Raw genomic sequence first — 18,467 nt, 5'->3', positions numbered from 1 at the left:
CCCGGGCTCCTCACAGGACTACCTAAAACTAACTCAGAAGACCAGATAGGCCATTTGTTTGGCTTACCACATCCACCAGCTAGGCTGTATTTGGGTTTCATAGCTGTAAGGTCCCTGCCCAACTTCTTTCATTATCAGACTTCTAAGACTACCACATCATTTTACTATTTGTTTTGCAGCATACACAAACAAATTAGAGGAAATTTAAGAATAATCTCAACAAATGTCAAAGAACGTGATGCAGCTACAAGAGAAAAATCTAGCAACATCTACAAGGCAGGTGAAATAATCTATCTGTGCAGCCCAGGAAGTCTCATCTGAAGGTTTGCATGTACCTCTGAGTCCTCATGTTGGAAAGAAGCGGATCAGCTGAGGTGCAGTTTAAATCATCAGGCCTGCAAAGAAAGCCTGAAGGAACTGGGCCTGTTTAGCCTTAAACCAATGAAAATGGAAAGAGTCTGAGCAATGGCTGCAGTGTGTTTGCTTAGTCCATTTTGGGTAAAAAAAAGAAGTAATAGAGTTAAGCTTCTGAAAGAAAAAATGATTGCAATGAAGCACTGTACTGAATTCCCTGTGCAACAATGAAATTTCACCCACTGAGAGTCTTTCAGAGGAGGCAGGACAAACTTGAATGACACAGATATATGTTGATCCTGCACTGGGACCGTCAAATTTGTGCCCACAAAAAACAAAACAAAAAAAACCAATCAAACAAAAAACCCCACACTTTCACCCTTATTATTTTTCAATCATCTATTCTTGAGAAGAAAGACAGAAAACTTTTCAGTGTATCTCTTTGTTGTGGTTTGAGACCCCCAAAAATCCAATTTCAGAGTCCAAGCCCCCCTCCCACAACTCACCCCAGTGTGAGAGGGGTTTTCCAGACAAAACACAAGACTCAATATGGGGGGAAGGGAATTATATTACAATTATACACAAATAAATATTATAACACATTATATACATAATCCTAACTATCTCTCCTGTGATAAAGCAGTATTTATATTGGATCAAATCTCTTTTCCCTCCAATAAAAGTCCAGAAGGGAACAAGGAAAGATCCTTTCCACGTTCACGGCAGCAGTGTCTCTCTTCTTCGATGCAGCAGTCATAGTTGGAGTTGTTGTAGCTGGAATCTCTCTCTCCATTACACACTAGGGGGTCTCCTCTCACCCCTCTCAGCCCTTCGGCTCCAAGTGAAGGTCTCTCTCCCACGGACTGCGAAGCAGGGACAAGGTTCACCTCACCACGTCATATCATTGGGTTTAAGACCCCCATGAAGGTCCCTTCCTTGAGGGCTTGAGTTCCCTCGAGTCAGAACGTTTAGAGCAGCTTTCAGTTCAGTCCTTGCCCTAAGTTTTCTATCAGAGCTCCTTTGCTTTGTCTCAAAACTGCCAGCGTGGTAGCAGTGGGGGGGGGACAAGGCCACTTCCCCTGCATTCCGTCCGGCTGTCCCAATCCAGCTTCCAGGATGTCTACGAGCTTCTCAGCTCCTCTCTCCAGTGCATGTTGGATTTTAGGACTTCCATCAAGTAGGAGTCCACCTCCTCCTCCTCCTAGGAGGGGTCTCAAAGGGGTTTTGGGGGATCTGATTCAGTTCTTACCCCAAAACTGTCTTGGTTGAGCTTTCTCTGCTCTGTTGCCAGCTCTCTCTCTCTCCTTGCAGAATATCTCTCTGCATTGCTTCATGCCATCTTTGCTGCTTCCCTCTTATCTCTTTTGGCCTTCGGCCACAGTTCTCTGCTCAGTGCTTTCTCTGCCGCCAATCCTGCTGCCCACTCACAGTGGAGAAAGACTCCTCCAGCTCTTCAGTCACAGAACCCAGTCCAGTTTAACACTGTTTCCGAGTTTCTACGACCCCAGCCAGGGTCTCTCTCCTTGTGGTCTCAAAACATGGCCACTTTTCCTCCAACTACCTCATCATCCTTCTTTTCCGGTCTGGTGTAATATGTTTAAATTTTGCAGGGGCACTGATTGGGTCAACATCTTCTGACACCACCCCCCTTGGGGGTTACCATTTTTTAACTCCAGGGGAAAACCACTTTTTTTTCCCCCACTACACTCTCCCATTCCTGCCCCTTTTCCCTTCTCACTCATTTTGTTTCCTATAAATTATCCCAGAAAAGAAACTATTTATTTTCCTTTCAAAACATGATAAAGTTCAGGTAAAGTAAGAGTTTGGTCTGAATGACCCTTACTTTCATAGGACAACACTTTACAAATAGGATTTTTGTAAAATACCTACATTTTCAGACATCTGCCTACACAAGTGTATACTGAAGAGTCTGATTTTTTTTTTCCATCCCCTTCATTCTCAGAACAGTGCAATGAAATAGCTGGTAGAAAAGGAAACTTTCTGAGGGTTGCCATTCAAATCAGGACACACACAGAGCTTTTCTATTTGCTTGGATACTATCATCACTATCTATATAGCCAGAGAAGTAATTTTATAAACAATGAAAGCATTTCTACTGAAAAAAAAAAAGATTTTCCAGAACAAAATACAAACTTTTTACTAATCCTAATAATCATGATAAACCTGCAGGAACTTTTGAAACAAGAACACAAGAAGATACAATGAGAAGTGTAAGAGGAAAATAAGAGAAAATTAATAAGGAGAAATTCAAACCATATTATTTGAAGTATGTAATTTTGTGAGGTGTTCTCCAAGACTCATGATTTGAGATTTGATTCAATTGCAAGTTAAATCTGTAGAGCACTTGTAAAATCTCCTATTCTTGCTCACATCAAAAACTAAGATATGCTGGACACACTTCCCATTTAGATCACACTAGCAAATGCTGCACTTCTTTAATACCTAAACTCTGCAAATGAAAATGGCTTTTAATTTTAAATGTAAGATGGAATTCTGATCTTGTTTCAGTAAGGGACTGTTTGGCCCTTTAAAAGATTCTTTTCCTTAAGTAATCACAGTATTGTACCTCAGTATGTTTGGTTTTCCTCAGATAGTCTTTATAATCAATACATCGAGAGTCAGTACAGCAAAGGGAATGCAACACTTCCTGACATCACCTATTTATCTAACACAAAACTGGAAAGATTTTGAAGGCAACACAGGGAGAGCAGGGTCTGGCCACTAGTTCTGCCCTAGTAGAACAGTTGATTCCTTAATTCACCTGGAATCTCGGTCTCCTCATCCTGCCTCTGTGTGCAATGTTGGGTTCGAGCTGCTCTTGTGCTATGCTTTCTTTTTTCTCTTCTTTTTGTATTTGTTCTTAATACTAAAACATTTTTTAAAATACTAAAAAGAGCATACAAACATACAACTAGACCCAAAAAATCAAGCATGGCACAGTAGGAGAAGAAAGCTTCTGGGGAGAGAAAGCAAAACTGTGTGACAGATGGAAAAGTCTCAATGAATGAATGGTACTACTACAAATAAGTAGTAGGCAGCCAGAGGGAATCAAATAATGGTTATACAAGAAAAATGAGGGTTTAAAAACTAGAGTAAAAAACCTTCAGCATTGGAAGAAAATTCTAGAGTAGTAATGTATAATATTTTTATAAGGGAGGTTTAATTATATGCTTCCCACAAACAGGGAAAGCACTAAAGACAAAGAAGTTAGATGCCTGACAAGTGAGCCAGTGTGGACAGTATAAAAAGCTCAACATGTCCTTGGAGAGGAAGGAATGTACTCCAGGATTCGGTCTGGCATGCCCCCAAACATGAACAGATTACTTTCTGTCGATCAATACCTGTAACCACCGGAGGCCTGTTGCAGAGTTTTAAAAAAAAATAAAAAAACCAGCTTCAAAGAGACCTGGTCCCAAGCCCACATTTTATTTTTGCCACTGGGTGCTGAGGTAAGAGCTTTGGACAAGGCTCATTTTTCATCTCTTTATAGGGCTGTGGATTGAGTATGAAGTGTTGCAGCATGTTCTCAGGGCTTTGCTCCGTCGGTTTCCTGTCCCAGAGAGGAGCACTCTCAGGATGACACTCGACCCCTTTGACCAAAGCTGGTATCAGATCATTCACAACACCTGATTAATGTCTCCTTTAACATCCATGACTCCTATAAAGGAAAAAAAAAAATACTTATTGTTTTATTAATTTAAGTCCCTTTTCCTTTGGACACAGATAGAAAAACCAAGAAGGTTCCTCATTTTATGTGAAATGTCACTGATCAGAAATTATATCCAAATACAGCTTAGCTATTTTACAGACGTACAGTGAGTACATTTTCACAAACTGTAGTATACTTCAATAAAAATTAAACCTCATATTTTTCCCCATAATATAATTTAATCACAAAGACTTGCTGAAATAAATGCTTTTAGATATTACTATGAGTAGGAAGCAATAATTCATACATGTTTCTGGAGTCACAGAGAGTTCTGTACCATTTAGCTTAATTTTCTTTTGTCTTTCTCCTGTTTCTTTTTCAGATACTGAAAGGCAGTACACATTTTCCAGGAAGCACTGATGCACTTATTTTTTTGTCCGTCTACCTTAGTTGCTGAAAATGACTGGTCTGAATAAGGAAAATAAGCGAAGAAAAGAAAATCTAAGCAGCTTTTTAAGGAAACAGCCAAAAAGAAAGAAAGAAAAAAAAAAAGAAGGAAAGAACTGTATTATTAATAGCAAACTCCAGGATGATGGATGAAAAGAACAACAATATCCTTTAATCATAAAGCACTAACATTCCAGCAGTGCTGGTAAGTGAGTGGAGCAGTGAAACCATTTGAGACTTAAACAGATGGATTAGGAAAGGTTCCACTGCGGGTTCCTGGACAGATTTCAAAACAGCAGCCTGATTAACTAATGCACAAAAAGCAAGTGATTCTTCCAATCAATAAGCTTTTATGTAAGCATATTTGAGTTATAATATTTAAACACAGTAGACAAGTGGGGAATCAGGAATTCCTCATGCTGGGCTAACAAAGCAGTAAGTTTTACTTGAATCTGAAGATCTCTTTTTTTCCCAGCAACTCTCAAAAGGGTTTTATAGCTAATGTTGTCACCACATGTTCATCAATATATTAACAGCTCCTGACGGTTTTGTGAAAATGATGGTGAGTTCCAAGTCAAAAAGATGCTATTTTTTTACAAATATTTTTTAAAATACTGTTTTGGGGAGAACTTAAACAGATTTTCATTGAATGATGGAAACTACACATAAAATTAAGCGACTACCTTTGCAATGAGCTCACTTTCCACAAATAATTACAGAGAGAGTACAATCAAAAGCCCAGGTCATAGGGGCTGATGCCCTTCAGTGAGAATAACATATTTATCCTAGGTAACAAATGGAAAATGGTAATGGTTTTATATGGATATTTTTATGTATCTTTATTTCAAAATCTCTTTTAAAACCATTTTTAAAGAATTACTGGCAATGAATACTGTCTCTTTATCTCAAATGCCCAGAGTTGCAATTAGAAGTATGCTATTTTGTAAAGGTTTCTAAAGTAACCTAAAAATAGCTCTTAATATAAGATGGTGTTGTTGTTGTTGTTATTTCTAATAACTTGTAGTGTTCAAAGGATAGAAACAGGCATCAAAATTTCAGGGTTTTTTGTATGATAAGTGGACTTCTAGGCCATGCTGTCTAGTACTCCATTTATACCATAATCGACAAACACACAGATTTATACTGATTACCTATATAGATTTCCCTTTCTAGCTGAGATCTGGCTACAAGATATTTTATGTTAAACCTTACACTTATGCAGACAGGAATTTTACTTATTTTTCATCAAATAATATCCTTTATGAAACATTTTGATAGTGTTTCCTGAAGACTAACCTTTTAGTATTTTGAGTTTTCACATTTGGGAGTATTTAGTAGGTTTTCAGACGTAGTCCTTATGAGACAAACAAATAATCAGAAGACAACTAAATCAGTCAGAATGTACACAGTAAAAGCACTTCACTAGATGACTTTAATATCACAGGACTTTTCATGGCTATCACCAAATTATATCCAGCTGCAGAAGCCATAACCCACAGAATACTGTGGAAGCATACACTGATTATGAATCTCTGCTTAGCTGAGCTAACCCATGAACCCAAATGAAGTTTCAAGAGATTAATAAACAAAATGACTGGTTCAGAATCAACACACACACATTTGAAGAACACATCCTTAGAGCCTCATGACTCAGCCAGATCAAACCAACTTTTAACACGACAAATGAAGGACACACCTCAAGTTTAAGGACTACACTGCTGCCAAATTTTCACTGGTTTCCAGTCTGCAAAGTTGCCCCAAGGTTAGAGCAAATTTGCATGAGGAAATATCTCGTTATCAACTATTTTTGAAAATTACAAGGAAATTCATCAGATTTGCGTCAAGGTTTATGCTATTTTCAGATAAAAAAAAAAAAGAAGAAAAAAGAAACCAAACCCACAAACTAATATTTGACCAAGTAAAAAAACTTCTCAGTTTTTCAAGACACTTTAGAATCAAGTGTCTCCTTCAGCTACAAATATGTTCTTCATTTTGCCAGCATACAAAGTAGTCATTACATGCGTAGTATTTGTCACTGTCTTCTTGCCTGCTAGAAGCCAAGTTGTAATTGCATGTTGTGATGTCTCAAGGACTTTGCGCCGGCCTGAAGTACTAGACTGCTGTGGTGCTAGGACTTCGCCTCTTTCCATCAAGGAGTTTGGACTCCATGACCTGTGGAGTTGCTGGCTTTCCTGTCTCCCCTTTAAATTGCCCAGCCAGGTCCTCTGCTTAGTACATGTGTAGGTCTGAATATATGTATATATTTGCCTTGAGGTTTACAGTGGAAATGTTCTTCATAAATTGAAAAAGGATATTGGGGAATAAAATGCCTGCAGCCCCCAAACAAGTAATAAGTCTATTAGTCTACAATATTAGAATAGTGTCTTTCAGTCCCCAGGGTATGACCCTCACAGGATGAAGTGTCATTCATTGTCAGAGTGACTAAACAGTTGACAGAAGCATGTAGTAAACTTGTAGTATTTAATAAAATCCTCTGAACACAGCAGAGATCCTTCCAATTTTCTAAAAAGGTTCTTATCTTTCTCAGACAAAACCCCTCTTTTTTCTCCTCAGTCTACATTTGATTTGTAACCACAAAGTCTGTCTTCTTTTCCTTTTGACTATGAACTTCAGACTGGGGGTGGAAGAGGAGGAAGAATGTGAGAAGAAGTCCCTTTCCTCTGGGCGAGGTTGTCGCTAACTCAATCCTAACTATCAGCACATGCTGCTTATAGTGTTTGGAGCAATGGCAGCATAAATTCTCTGCTATTTCTAGTTATTCAAATTATGTGACATTTTGTGATGATCTGAGGGCATGTTTACAAGCAGTAAAAATATCCCGATGTCATGAATAGACTAGAACCCAGATGCTATGATTCAACTTCAGCTGCCAGTTACTGCTATTTTGAATACAAACAAATCTGAAAGTAAAAACATTAAATTAAGGATATTAAATACATTAAGCAGATTTTGAAGTATTACCCTACTTCTACTTTAAGGGGCACTACAGATTCCAAGAAAGGAAAAGAGTTCTTGCCCACAACTAAAACAATAAATAGTATTATATTCTGTGTAGCTCCTAGGAGTTCGGTCCCCCACAGTTATCTGTGGGATGCTTCACACTGCCACAGTAGGGCAGTTCAACATTTCAACCTCTTACTGTAAAAATTAACCTGTTTTTTCTAATACACTTTGAACTCTGTTCACAGAAGCCCACATTGCATGAAATTCACAGACCCTCACAGAGATAAAATAATTCTCCCTTTTGGTGCCACTGAGGAACGCTAAAAATAGTTGAACATATCAGGAAAAAAAAAATCTCCTTTGGGGACTGCAGTGTCTTTGCCTTATTTGAAAGAAGAAAATAGATTTGTATATATGTGTACAATTAAATCCAATTTCTCTATATGATACTAAGCAGTTAGACTACATTCTGGAGATTCCTGAATCTCAGACCTATCTAATTATTATAATTCTCTATTCCAAATGTAGAAGAACAGTGCATTAATTTCAATTACTGAATAACTAATAGCAGTTGTTACTTCCATTTGCTGTGAAAACATATTAAATACTAACACCTGTAAGAAGCATATAATTTTTTGTAATACATAGATATATGTGCACACATCTAAATGCAGATGCACTTACATGCAGATTTGTGTGTACAATTGATTGCTACGAAGAAAAAAACTTCCTCATTGCCATCTATACCACGTTGTCTGACTTCAGCAGGTGATTTAGTTGAATGGAGTTTTGCATCAGTGGTATAATGCTTAACACAGAGAGGTTGGATTGACTTGAACCTGAGTCACTGGGAGGACAAAGTTTTTTTTATTAAAACCTTGCTGATTAGCCCTAAAAGTGACACTGGTGACCTTGGAGACAGCACTAGGGGTTTTCTTCACTAGAAGCACTGAAGATATGAAACTCTTACAGTCCTAAGGTGCATATATATGCAGATCTCAACCACTTGCCCCACTCTATTCTCTTCTGAGATATTTTTAGAAATATTTTTAAGGAAAATGTAGCAGCAGTAAGACCAGCTATAGTACATTTCATCTTGAAACATACCTGTATACTAGAATATATGTGAGAGGCATTGAATCACACTTTTATAGACAGCACAACAAAATCACCTGAAGTCAAATAAAGTAAATATATGTTCATTACTGACTGTGGTGAATTTCTTTTTGGATTCTGTGTGCTTTAACAGCCCTTCATTCCTGCCTATATGCTTCTCTAAGTGGAAACAGTTTTATTAGATGTTGTGGCAACCTTCAGATTATATTCACACAAACAAACAAAGTATTACTTGGTGCCAAAACATTGTATAGATACTGAACAACCATCATTTAAGCAGTCAACACCAAGCATTCAGAAATGGTTAACACTCCAAAGCATTTAGGTAGACACAGATTTTCCATTGCCTAAAAAATAAAAGAGGCTTTATAACTGGTTTTCATCTATCTGCAGAAATATTTTTTCCTGTTTACTGAAAGCATTGTGCTTATACATAAGATATTATCAACTTATCCTTAAAATAAAAGGATATTTAGGAGTGGAAATGTTGAAGTTTCCTTTAACCATTGATATAAAATATTACCCTGAATTAAAAATAAATGTAAATGACAATTCATTTTGGTTATTACATCTGTATGTAGCACACCTTTTAACATTCATTATATATATGAGAGTGACCATGTTCTTGTTCATGCAAATGTTCTTGTAGAAAGCACTTTTAGTGAACACTGTGTTGTAATGAAATATGTAGGTCGTATCATACTAAATGATTCTGTAAAGTTTAGCCACTTGATGCATTTGCAGGTGTGAAATATCTCAAAGGCTCCATTCTGATTAGATGAATTTCAAATTCTGTGACAAGTATTAACATGCCCTGTGCAGGACTGGGTGTTGAACATGCAAAGATATTTATAAATTCCACTTGATGCTCTTAATATTAGGGTAATCAGTTTGCTCTTTCCTTTTCATCTGTCACACTTATTTCATGTAGCACACAAGATTGCCATTGCATACTATCCATGTTTGCTTGGTTTAAGAAAAATGAAAATTATTAGGTTTTTACCAATAATATATTGGTAGCCACTGACTTTACTGTGATCTTTAAATCATGAGGCTCAAGGCAATACAAAGCCAAGGATAAATTTTGGCTTTGCTTATTCTTTCTATAACATTATGGTTTTCGTTAATGTATTTTTTATTATTTTCCCACCAAAATCAACCTTAACTCAGAGGGCAGATTTTGATAAGGTGTCTAGGACTTGCCTGCCAACAGTTCCATTTCAAACAAAGGAACATGCTGTACATGGCCTCTGTCTTCCATCTCCTAGAGTTCACCAGCTCTTCATCTCCTTTCAGACCTATCAAGTGGAGACAACCTGGGGCAAAAGCCCACAGCAAGTCTCAAGCTACTGCACATTGCAAGATGTCTTCACTCTGTCTCAGTGCTCCACTTTTCTATATCTTAATCTGACTCCTATAAAGAGTCTGGAGTTACTCAAGTTTGAATGACATTCCTAATCCACCAGTACTTAGAGCTGAACCAAGGTTCAAGGCTTTCCTTATCCCTTAGTCCAGAAATGAAGCTTGGTATCTCTCTCAGAAGATCCCATGCTTTATCTGGGCCATCGAGTCAGTCACAAACCCATGCAAGTTAATTGGAAGCATTAGAAGGATTCTTAATCAAGCCATGACCGCTATTAGCAACCGAGTACTGGGGGGAAAGGTGGATAATAATTTTTTACTATACATAATGATTGTCTTAAATTCGCACATTAGAGAAATCCTCAAACAGTGCACAGAGTCACTGAAATCCTGCTCTGAGGTTCAGCAGTTGCACAAATACACACAGAGCTTACGTGAACCAGAAAAATGAAACCTGTCCAAGATCCTAAAAGCTCCCAAACCGACATGCAGCTTTAATGTGAGCAACTGTAAGATGATTTATTTTTTTCAGATCAAATACACAAAGTTCTGGATGTAATTCAGTTAAGCAGTTTTACATCTTGCCACTAGGACTTTTTTTTCCTCTGCGCTAAGCTTTAATATCCTTTCAAATGCATTAACATGTCCCTGGAACAGACGCTTAGAGACTCCTGAACGCTTTGAATATTTCCACTTTAAAGATGACTTTCAGTACTTACTGAGACTCTATGTACCACATCTCTGGCACCAGAGCTTGTAAAACACTAAGAGAAACGGCTTCTTGCCCAAAACATGTCTGAAAAGAAATATCTTGCTTCAGGTCATTCCACAGTTAGGGAAAAAAAAAAAGGTGGGACCATCTAAACCACCTCATGAAGATTTATGCAAATATTTGTTTCCCTTTCAGTCAACTCCCATCTCAGGGCCTTGTCTTTGAATTTCAGGTGTGAACAGTTCCTGCATGCCAAAGAGAAGCTGGGGCAAAACCAGTAAGTTCCAACCAGTTTCTTTCTAAAAGCTCTCTGTTCACTCTACTTCTTTTTGTCTTTAAATGCTATAGTGCAGCTCAGTATAATGATGGGAGTTCATGCATTAGTACGATAAATTTCAGACAAACAAGATATGATTTTTAGTAAAAGGGTCAGTACTCAATGTCTGAATTTTTGAGAATAAGCCTGGATCTTAACAAGCCTCTCATACTTCCATTTTTATTGCAAAGAATTTGCACATGAAATACCTAATTAAGACTGCATTTTACCATCCTATAATGACTCGCGGTAGTCAAGCAGGGCTGAAAAAATATTCAGTATAATGTTATTATTTATAATTTATTTTTTTGACATTTGACTCGCAGGACAGCTCTCAAAGCTTAGTTGAGTAACTTTGGTTAGCTACTCAGGTGCTTCTCAGTTGGGTTTTATCTTGTAAAGACACACTGGAAGAGTGTCTAGAAAATTTGTCCTGGATGCAACAGGAAATCTCTTCTAGTGCTCTGATCATGTTGCTGTACTACCATGCAAGTACAGAATCATCCCACCCTCTGCATGGTTCTCAAGAGCACTTTCAAAATGAGTTCTTTCTTTCCTATCAGCACTGAAGCTGCTTGGTAAATGTCTTTCACAGATCTATTGACATTCATGCCTTTAAAATAATAACTTTACGGACACTCCAGATAATGAAATAGAGTTCATGGCAAAATGTAACTGACTTGTGGGTCTGAGGAGCACTTTACACAAGAAGCTAGAAAAATGGAAAAGTGGTGTGCAGGGAGAATGTGGGGAGTGATTTCCTATGCAAACCTGACAAAACTCAATGGGGAATTTTGGAGTTTGATGAAAACAAATATTAAAGCTAATCATAACAAATAAAATGATAGTAGTATAAATAAACAACTAAAACGTCACAGCATGCAGTTTAAAGTGTAATAGAGGCATATCATCCCTTTAAGTTGAATAAAACCTCACACAAAAAAAAAAAAAAAGAAAAAAGAAAAAAGTGTTTTCTGAGTTGTGAAATCTGGCTTTGTTGAGGGCTAAGAAGACTTTCTGAAATGTTTTGACAGACCACACAGTAAAGTGCATCTAAACGTACATTAACACACAGCATAAGGAACAAAGAGGAGAAATTAGGAGTGTGCAGGCAGTTGCAAGACTAGGAACTTACTGGGATCCCATGGATGTTGGGGGATAGCTTCCACAACTGCAGTGCTGCAATGGGTGGATACCTGACCTTCAGGAGGGATGGGCTAGGTTGGGAAGGAAGAAGAGTTTGCCTGTATGTCAGAGCAGCAGGGATGCATGGAGCTATGCCTAGGGATGAATGATGAACCAGCTGAGATTTTATGGGTCAAGAGTAGCATGCACACCAACATAATGAATGTTGTAGTGAGTGTCTGTTACACTCACTACAGTGTAGTGTAGTTTGGTGGGCAGCACTACGTATCTATGACTGAAGAGAGATGCACAGGAATCAAGGACGTGGGACTTTGCATTCTATGATAACCATGGAAAAATGCCCAAAGTGTGGACTCTGCAGAAAAGTGTTAAAGACAAACACTCCATCTACTTAATAGTTTGTACTGTGTCAGAGGCAAGTCAAAGGAGCTTATGCAGTAACTAAGGACAAGATTACTCTGAGAAGGAAGAGCAGAGCTTTAATTTTGTAGTTTATATTACCAATAAGTCAATATATTGCAGAAATGTAGCTATAAATTTCCTAAAGAGAAAAATATATTTTTTTTCTTTTAAGTTACATTTTGCTCCATGTTTTCTGGTGACATCTATTTTAAACTACATTGTATTCTAAAGGCAAGATTTTAGAGTGGTCTAAATTAGTCTGTGGTGATTACCCACATTGTGTAACTTACTACTGTTTTATTAATGCAAGATTAAAGATAATACTTTATTGGAAGAGATAACAGCAGAATTAACCTCTATTTACCTTGACATAATAAAGATTTAATAAAACATGGGGAAATGTCAATGAACAGCATAATTATTCTAACATGAAATTTAAATGTAACTTAATTTTGTATTCTGCATGTTTAATGTTTTAAGATTAGTCATCATTGTTCTTTTCTACCCTCTTCCAATGCAGATTTAAAAATATTTCAAGCAGCCTCAGACAACTGGTTTATTAAATGTATCCTAATTTATTTTCAAATTCAGAAACATTAAACCTAAAAAAATCTTTTTTTTGAAAGATATTCACCAAACCCCTGCAACCAATATATATCTCCATATCTCACCCTTGTCCAAATTTTTTACTATTGAATCAAAAAAGATCTTTGCAGTTTTATTACATCAGACAGGCATCAAAGGGGCAGAACACATAGGATTGAAAAATAACACAGCTGCACTTTGCAACGGAGTGTTCTGCATCTGGCCGTGTTTTGTTGTTCATGTAATACTTTTCAATAAACAAAGATGTCAATCAACTTTCTTTGCAGCACATCACATTTCAGATTTAAACCACTTCAGACACAGAGCTGCCCCAAGCTCACACGTTTAACAGATAAAAATTCAGCTTTCTGTCAAGGCAGAATACAGTATTGATTGTAGACTGTATTTAGGTTGGTGTCTGTTGGAGCTATATTACTTTCAAACTCATACAAAGTCCACTATAGAGACATAACATAGAATGTGTTTCTTTTCTAGTGTAAATTTTTTTAAACTTTCTACATTGATTAGTGTCACTTTCTAAATGACAAAAAAAAAAAAAAAAGCATCCAGAGCTAGAGTCTATCCAGAAATCAGTGATGGGCAAAGTTACAAAACCACAATGGTAATCACGAAAACTTTGATCACTTGATTTGATTCTAGTGCTTTGTAAATTAACATAATTATTCAAACATGCTTCATTAAAAATCACGACTATATAAGTCCTTCAGTTTAATGATCCAAGAACATACAGAATGAGCTAAGCTTTAAATAAATACATCAACTTTATACTAGATGGCCATGTCAGAGACTGTCAGGTTATTTGTTTTAAATAAAATACTGAATGCACTCTTGTTCCTTGCACAGTGTAGGAGACTGATGGCTTGCTAAAAGGAGCAGCATGCTAGCTAGTATATTTTACTGTTTATTCTCACATCCACCTGTACTTCTCTTGGGATCCCATAAGGTTAGATACCATGTCACTCCTAAGCTACTCGGAGATTGGCATAAAATCCCAGTAAATCTCCAACTAATTACATTTGAACTGTAGGTGTCACAGCTGATTTTGACCTTTAAAGTTTGGCAGAAGTTTGACAGTCCTTAAAGCGGCCCCACACCTGACAATACTTGTTCTCTCAAAATTTAAAGGAATGAACAGGCTGCAGAAATCAAATATGTATAACAAAGTAAAGAAAGTATCCTGTTTATTAATACACAATGTCCCATAAAAATCAAAGAAATACACTTATCCATGGCAACCAAAATCCTTGAGAATGAACTGACATTCTCCTGAAACTGTAGCTGACGAAACACCAGTTGGCATCATTGAAGGGTTAAGAGAAACTCAACAAATTTGACAGAGGAAAGGGAAAACAAAATCCAAGTTAAGTAGCCACTCTCCGCTTATTTCCCTATATATATATATATACATATATATATATATTTAGATATAGATATATCTTGAGACATAGCAGGGCAGCTCTTGTGAGTGGCTGTAAGTCAGGTTCCTGTTAGATTGATACTCTTAATCTGTCTGTCTAGTTTGGGACTTTGCTTTTCTATAGCATTGGGTAATTGAGTACCAAGATTTTACTCACCCACAACAATTATCTCTCCTGTGAAGTATCATTTTACAGCCCATCACTTCCACAAAAAAAAAAAAAAAAAAAAAAAAAAAAAAAAAAAAAAAAGGTTGCCCAGAAAAATAGTGCTTGAAATCTCTCTATTGCTGGCTTTCCAACCATGATTGCAAATGCCCTAGTGTCCAGACTGTGAATATCCCAGCTGTCATCCAGGGACTTTTAAAAACTGAAACAAAACCAAATGTCAGCAATACTAAAGCTGGCAGAGGAACCTTCATAGAGTTGCAGAATGATTTCGGTTCAAAGGGGACCTTGAAGATCATTTAGTTCCAAGCCCCCTGCTGTGGCCAGGGACATCTTCAACTAGACCAGGTTGCTCAGAGCCCCATCCAACCTCGCCTTTTTATTTTAAAAATTCTAACAGAAATTTGCAAGTAAGAAAATGAAGAATATTAACATTTTTACATTAAAAAAGTTGTCGTTATGTGTCCATAAACATTGATTTAAATGAAAATGCTAACATAGTTTTGACAGAAAAGGGGATGGCTTCTGAGAAGGTTAATTAATTCTTATAATTGCCTGCAAATCATCACTTTTCTGCAAATTTTGGATAGAGTTTTTCATAGAACTGTGGTGAATTAAGCATGTCTTAATCCAGATTTGAATCTCAGTGACAGATTATGAAGATAATGTGTTTCATGCTGTCTATGTGTTGTTAGATATTATTTGCAGAGAGGCAGTTTTTCGGAAAACTCTTGCACTAAATGTTCTCTTTCAACAGTCAGGATTTTGCAGTGTAGTAAAACACAATAAATTATTGCAAGCTCACAAATTGTGTGTGGGGAACAGGAGTCTACAAATGATCATGCACAATCCACTATTGTTTGTTGTTCCTTAGGGAAGAGAAAACTTCATTTTTATCAGGTCACTAATAAAAAGAATTTGAGTACAAAAGAATGAGTTTACTTCGTTGTATCAGAGAGAGGGTAAAAACACTTGGAGTTGCAAATAAGGGAAATTAATTTCAAAAGAAAGGTCACAATAAGAAGGAACCTCTCCAAACTTATTTATCTGTCAAGGGCTATGTTAATTATTTCACCATTCCAGCTACCCTGTGGGGCTGGCCACAGGAATTTACTGCACAAGACAAGACTGGCATGCTCTGGAGAGATCCTGGTGATATGTACCCAACCACTTCCCCTCCCACTGGAATGTGGAAAATAATAAGAAATTTAAATTTTGATTACATTTCTTTCTTCCTCCATGCTGCTATTTCCAATCCTTTCTTTTCCTGGACTCAAGAATGATCAAGCACTAAAACATCACATGGTAACACAGAGGATTAGAGTACTTCCCACCATCCTGCCCCAACCCAATTAACCTCTTTTAATTAATATTTCTGCTGTGATGCTTAATTTGCACTTCTTATGCTGGCTTTTCATGGCTTCTTTTTCTCACCATTTTGAAGACACACAGGTAAAATTTGTCAGTAACAATCTTTAGAAAACAACACTTCTGCAATAACCGTTTTTAGATTATAATCGTTATTCTGCCATGAATTTAGTGTAAAGACATGCGTGATATAATCAATGGAGAAATTCAGAATGAAGAGCTTAAATTCAGTGGCATGCATCCATACACACAGTTTATTTAGGGAGATCCTGTTGGGAACACTATCACAGGGCTGCAAAAGAAAAAAATATGCTGCTATAAAGTTTAAAAGTCTCTCTATCATAGGAATGTGAGAGGGTTTTCAATTTTAGTCTTTGGGCAAGATTTTCTTACAGTAATGCAATAATATTTTTTTCTAGTGACCACAGAGATAACATACTTGTTCATGAGGGAGCCCTAGATCAAATGATAGCTAAGAGACAATTTTAAATTTATGTAGCCTCAATTTTCAGCCTACAGATCATTCAAGCTCAACATTTCATTAATGAAATGCTGTCAATATTTCCCTGATATTGCCACAGGTTGACATATGGCATTATTCCAGTGTAAGATTTTCACACATTAGTGACTGGGAAATCAAAAATATTCCCCTAGACACCTGAAGTATGATTAATTCTCTAATAGTCTTTCTGTATCAGTTTGAGAGGAAAAGAGACATCTTGTACCACAGAGGAAAGAAAGTGGTAACAGTAGAAAGAAGATAGCCTTGGCTTCTTGCCTGGAGCTCTGACTTGGCCAGCTGCCCCACATGAAAGCCTTTACTGTCCTGCAGCCCAAATAACATGCCAGCAGCATGGCAGCAGCTCGTAATGTACCTTGAGCAGAAATAATGGCAACGTTGAAAAAATTCCATGAAATCCTCCATGAGAAAGAGGAGTTAGTGCTGAGGGTAAAATAAAGGTGAATCTGTTCTATCTGTTGGGTTAGGGATGGGAGTCTATCAACATTTTTGAAGGTTAAAGCAAAGTTAGGGAAGAAAAACAATGCTGAAGATTTAATAGAGGAAGCAGATGCTCAGGGATGCCCTTCACTAAGTTGGGTATTAAGGCCAGCTTTCACATGTATGAAATTAAGAAAGCTGGACAGATTTGGCATCCAAACAGATCCAGGTCTGTTCACCATCAGTTGGGCACGGACATCTTAGCAATGTTGTCAGTGAGATTGTCATAGCTGAGCCACCCAAGCCCTCCAGTCTAGAGTAGCTATTTTTGCCAGAAAGTAACTGCCTTTGTTAACAGAATAAAATGCATCAACCACACATGAACTGGTAGGCTGAAGAACAATTAAACTGCTTTCAGGACCAAGCTTTGCAAAAGAAATCCTTATAAACTTACTTGTTTCCATTTTCCCATATTGTTTTGTATTTTTGAGGTACCTGCAATGAAAGAACTAAATGGCTAAAATACTGAGATTTTTAATAGAAATGCTGACAAGGCCACCAAACACTGCAGATCTAGCTGCTACAATAACCATAAAGTAAGCAGTGCTAGTCTTGCACACAAATTAGAAGGTATTGGATAAAAGTCCAATACTTCCTTCTAACATGAACTTCATTATCAGAATGTTGGTTTGGATTGCTAAGCATGGGAATGCTGAAAATAAATGCCAAAGACAGCCCATGAAACATATCAAGTTTCAGTTTCCAGTTTCAGGGATACAGTATGTGCACAGCAAGACAGACAGTGACAGACACAGAGAAATGAGCCCTAGTATTATAAATATACAACACATATTTAACTCATCACATCTCTTACGCTATTTTTCAGTTGTCAAAATTGTATAGGCAATGGTTTTATATCCCTGTTTATTTATATCTGAATGTATCTCACTTCAAGTTAGCCTTGCTGCACAACAAAACTTTGTTCCTGATGGGAAGTATAATTTTGGCCCTTTCTATAATGCTTTTCCCATTCACTATGGAATCAGAATTGCTGAGCCAGTAGAAGAGCAGAAACCAATGACTTTCAGTGCAGAATACTGACAAAGAGACAAAATGGAAACCCAGGTCTTTGTAAGTGGAAAATCCTGCTCTGGAAAGGAAGGTGTGTTTTAACTGCATTTGTCAACTAAGCCCCACGCAGTCACTAACTCGCTCCCCCTGCAGCAGGGAGGGGGAGAGAATTGGAAGAGTAAAAGTGAGAAAGCTCTTATGTTGAGCTAAAAACAGTTTAATGGGTAAAGAAAAAGCCGTGCACACAAGCAAAATGAAACAGAGAATTCATTCACCACTTCCCGTGGGCCTGTAGGTGTTGAATCATTCTCAGGAAAGCAGGGCTCCATCATGCTCCACAGTGACTTGGGAAGACAAATGTCATCACTCTCAGTGTCTGCCCCCTTCCTTCAGAAGCTTCACACATGTAG

The 18,467-nt window shown here is 37.3% G+C and overlaps 1 long non-coding RNA gene across 1 annotated transcript in view; it reads right to left on the bottom strand.

Annotated features, from left to right (window-relative positions):
• Positions 1 to 1,610: 1,610 nt before the first annotated feature.
• Positions 1,611 to 18,467, bottom strand: part of LOC108499144 — a 38,693-nt gene continuing 21,836 nt past the window's right edge. Inside the window, exon 3 of the long non-coding RNA XR_001875439.1 lies at positions 1,611 to 4,033. This is a non-coding gene — a long non-coding RNA (uncharacterized LOC108499144). The remainder of the gene's footprint in view (positions 4,034 to 18,467) is intronic.

Source organism: Lepidothrix coronata, unplaced genomic scaffold, assembly GCF_001604755.1.
Source record: "Lepidothrix coronata isolate B3197 unplaced genomic scaffold, Lepidothrix_coronata-1.0 Scaffold70, whole genome shotgun sequence".
In the NCBI taxonomy this organism is placed as follows: domain Eukaryota; kingdom Metazoa; phylum Chordata; class Aves; order Passeriformes; family Pipridae; genus Lepidothrix; species Lepidothrix coronata.
The sequence above is the reverse complement of the archived record's forward strand: the minus strand, read 5'-3'. Positions and strand labels throughout refer to the sequence as shown.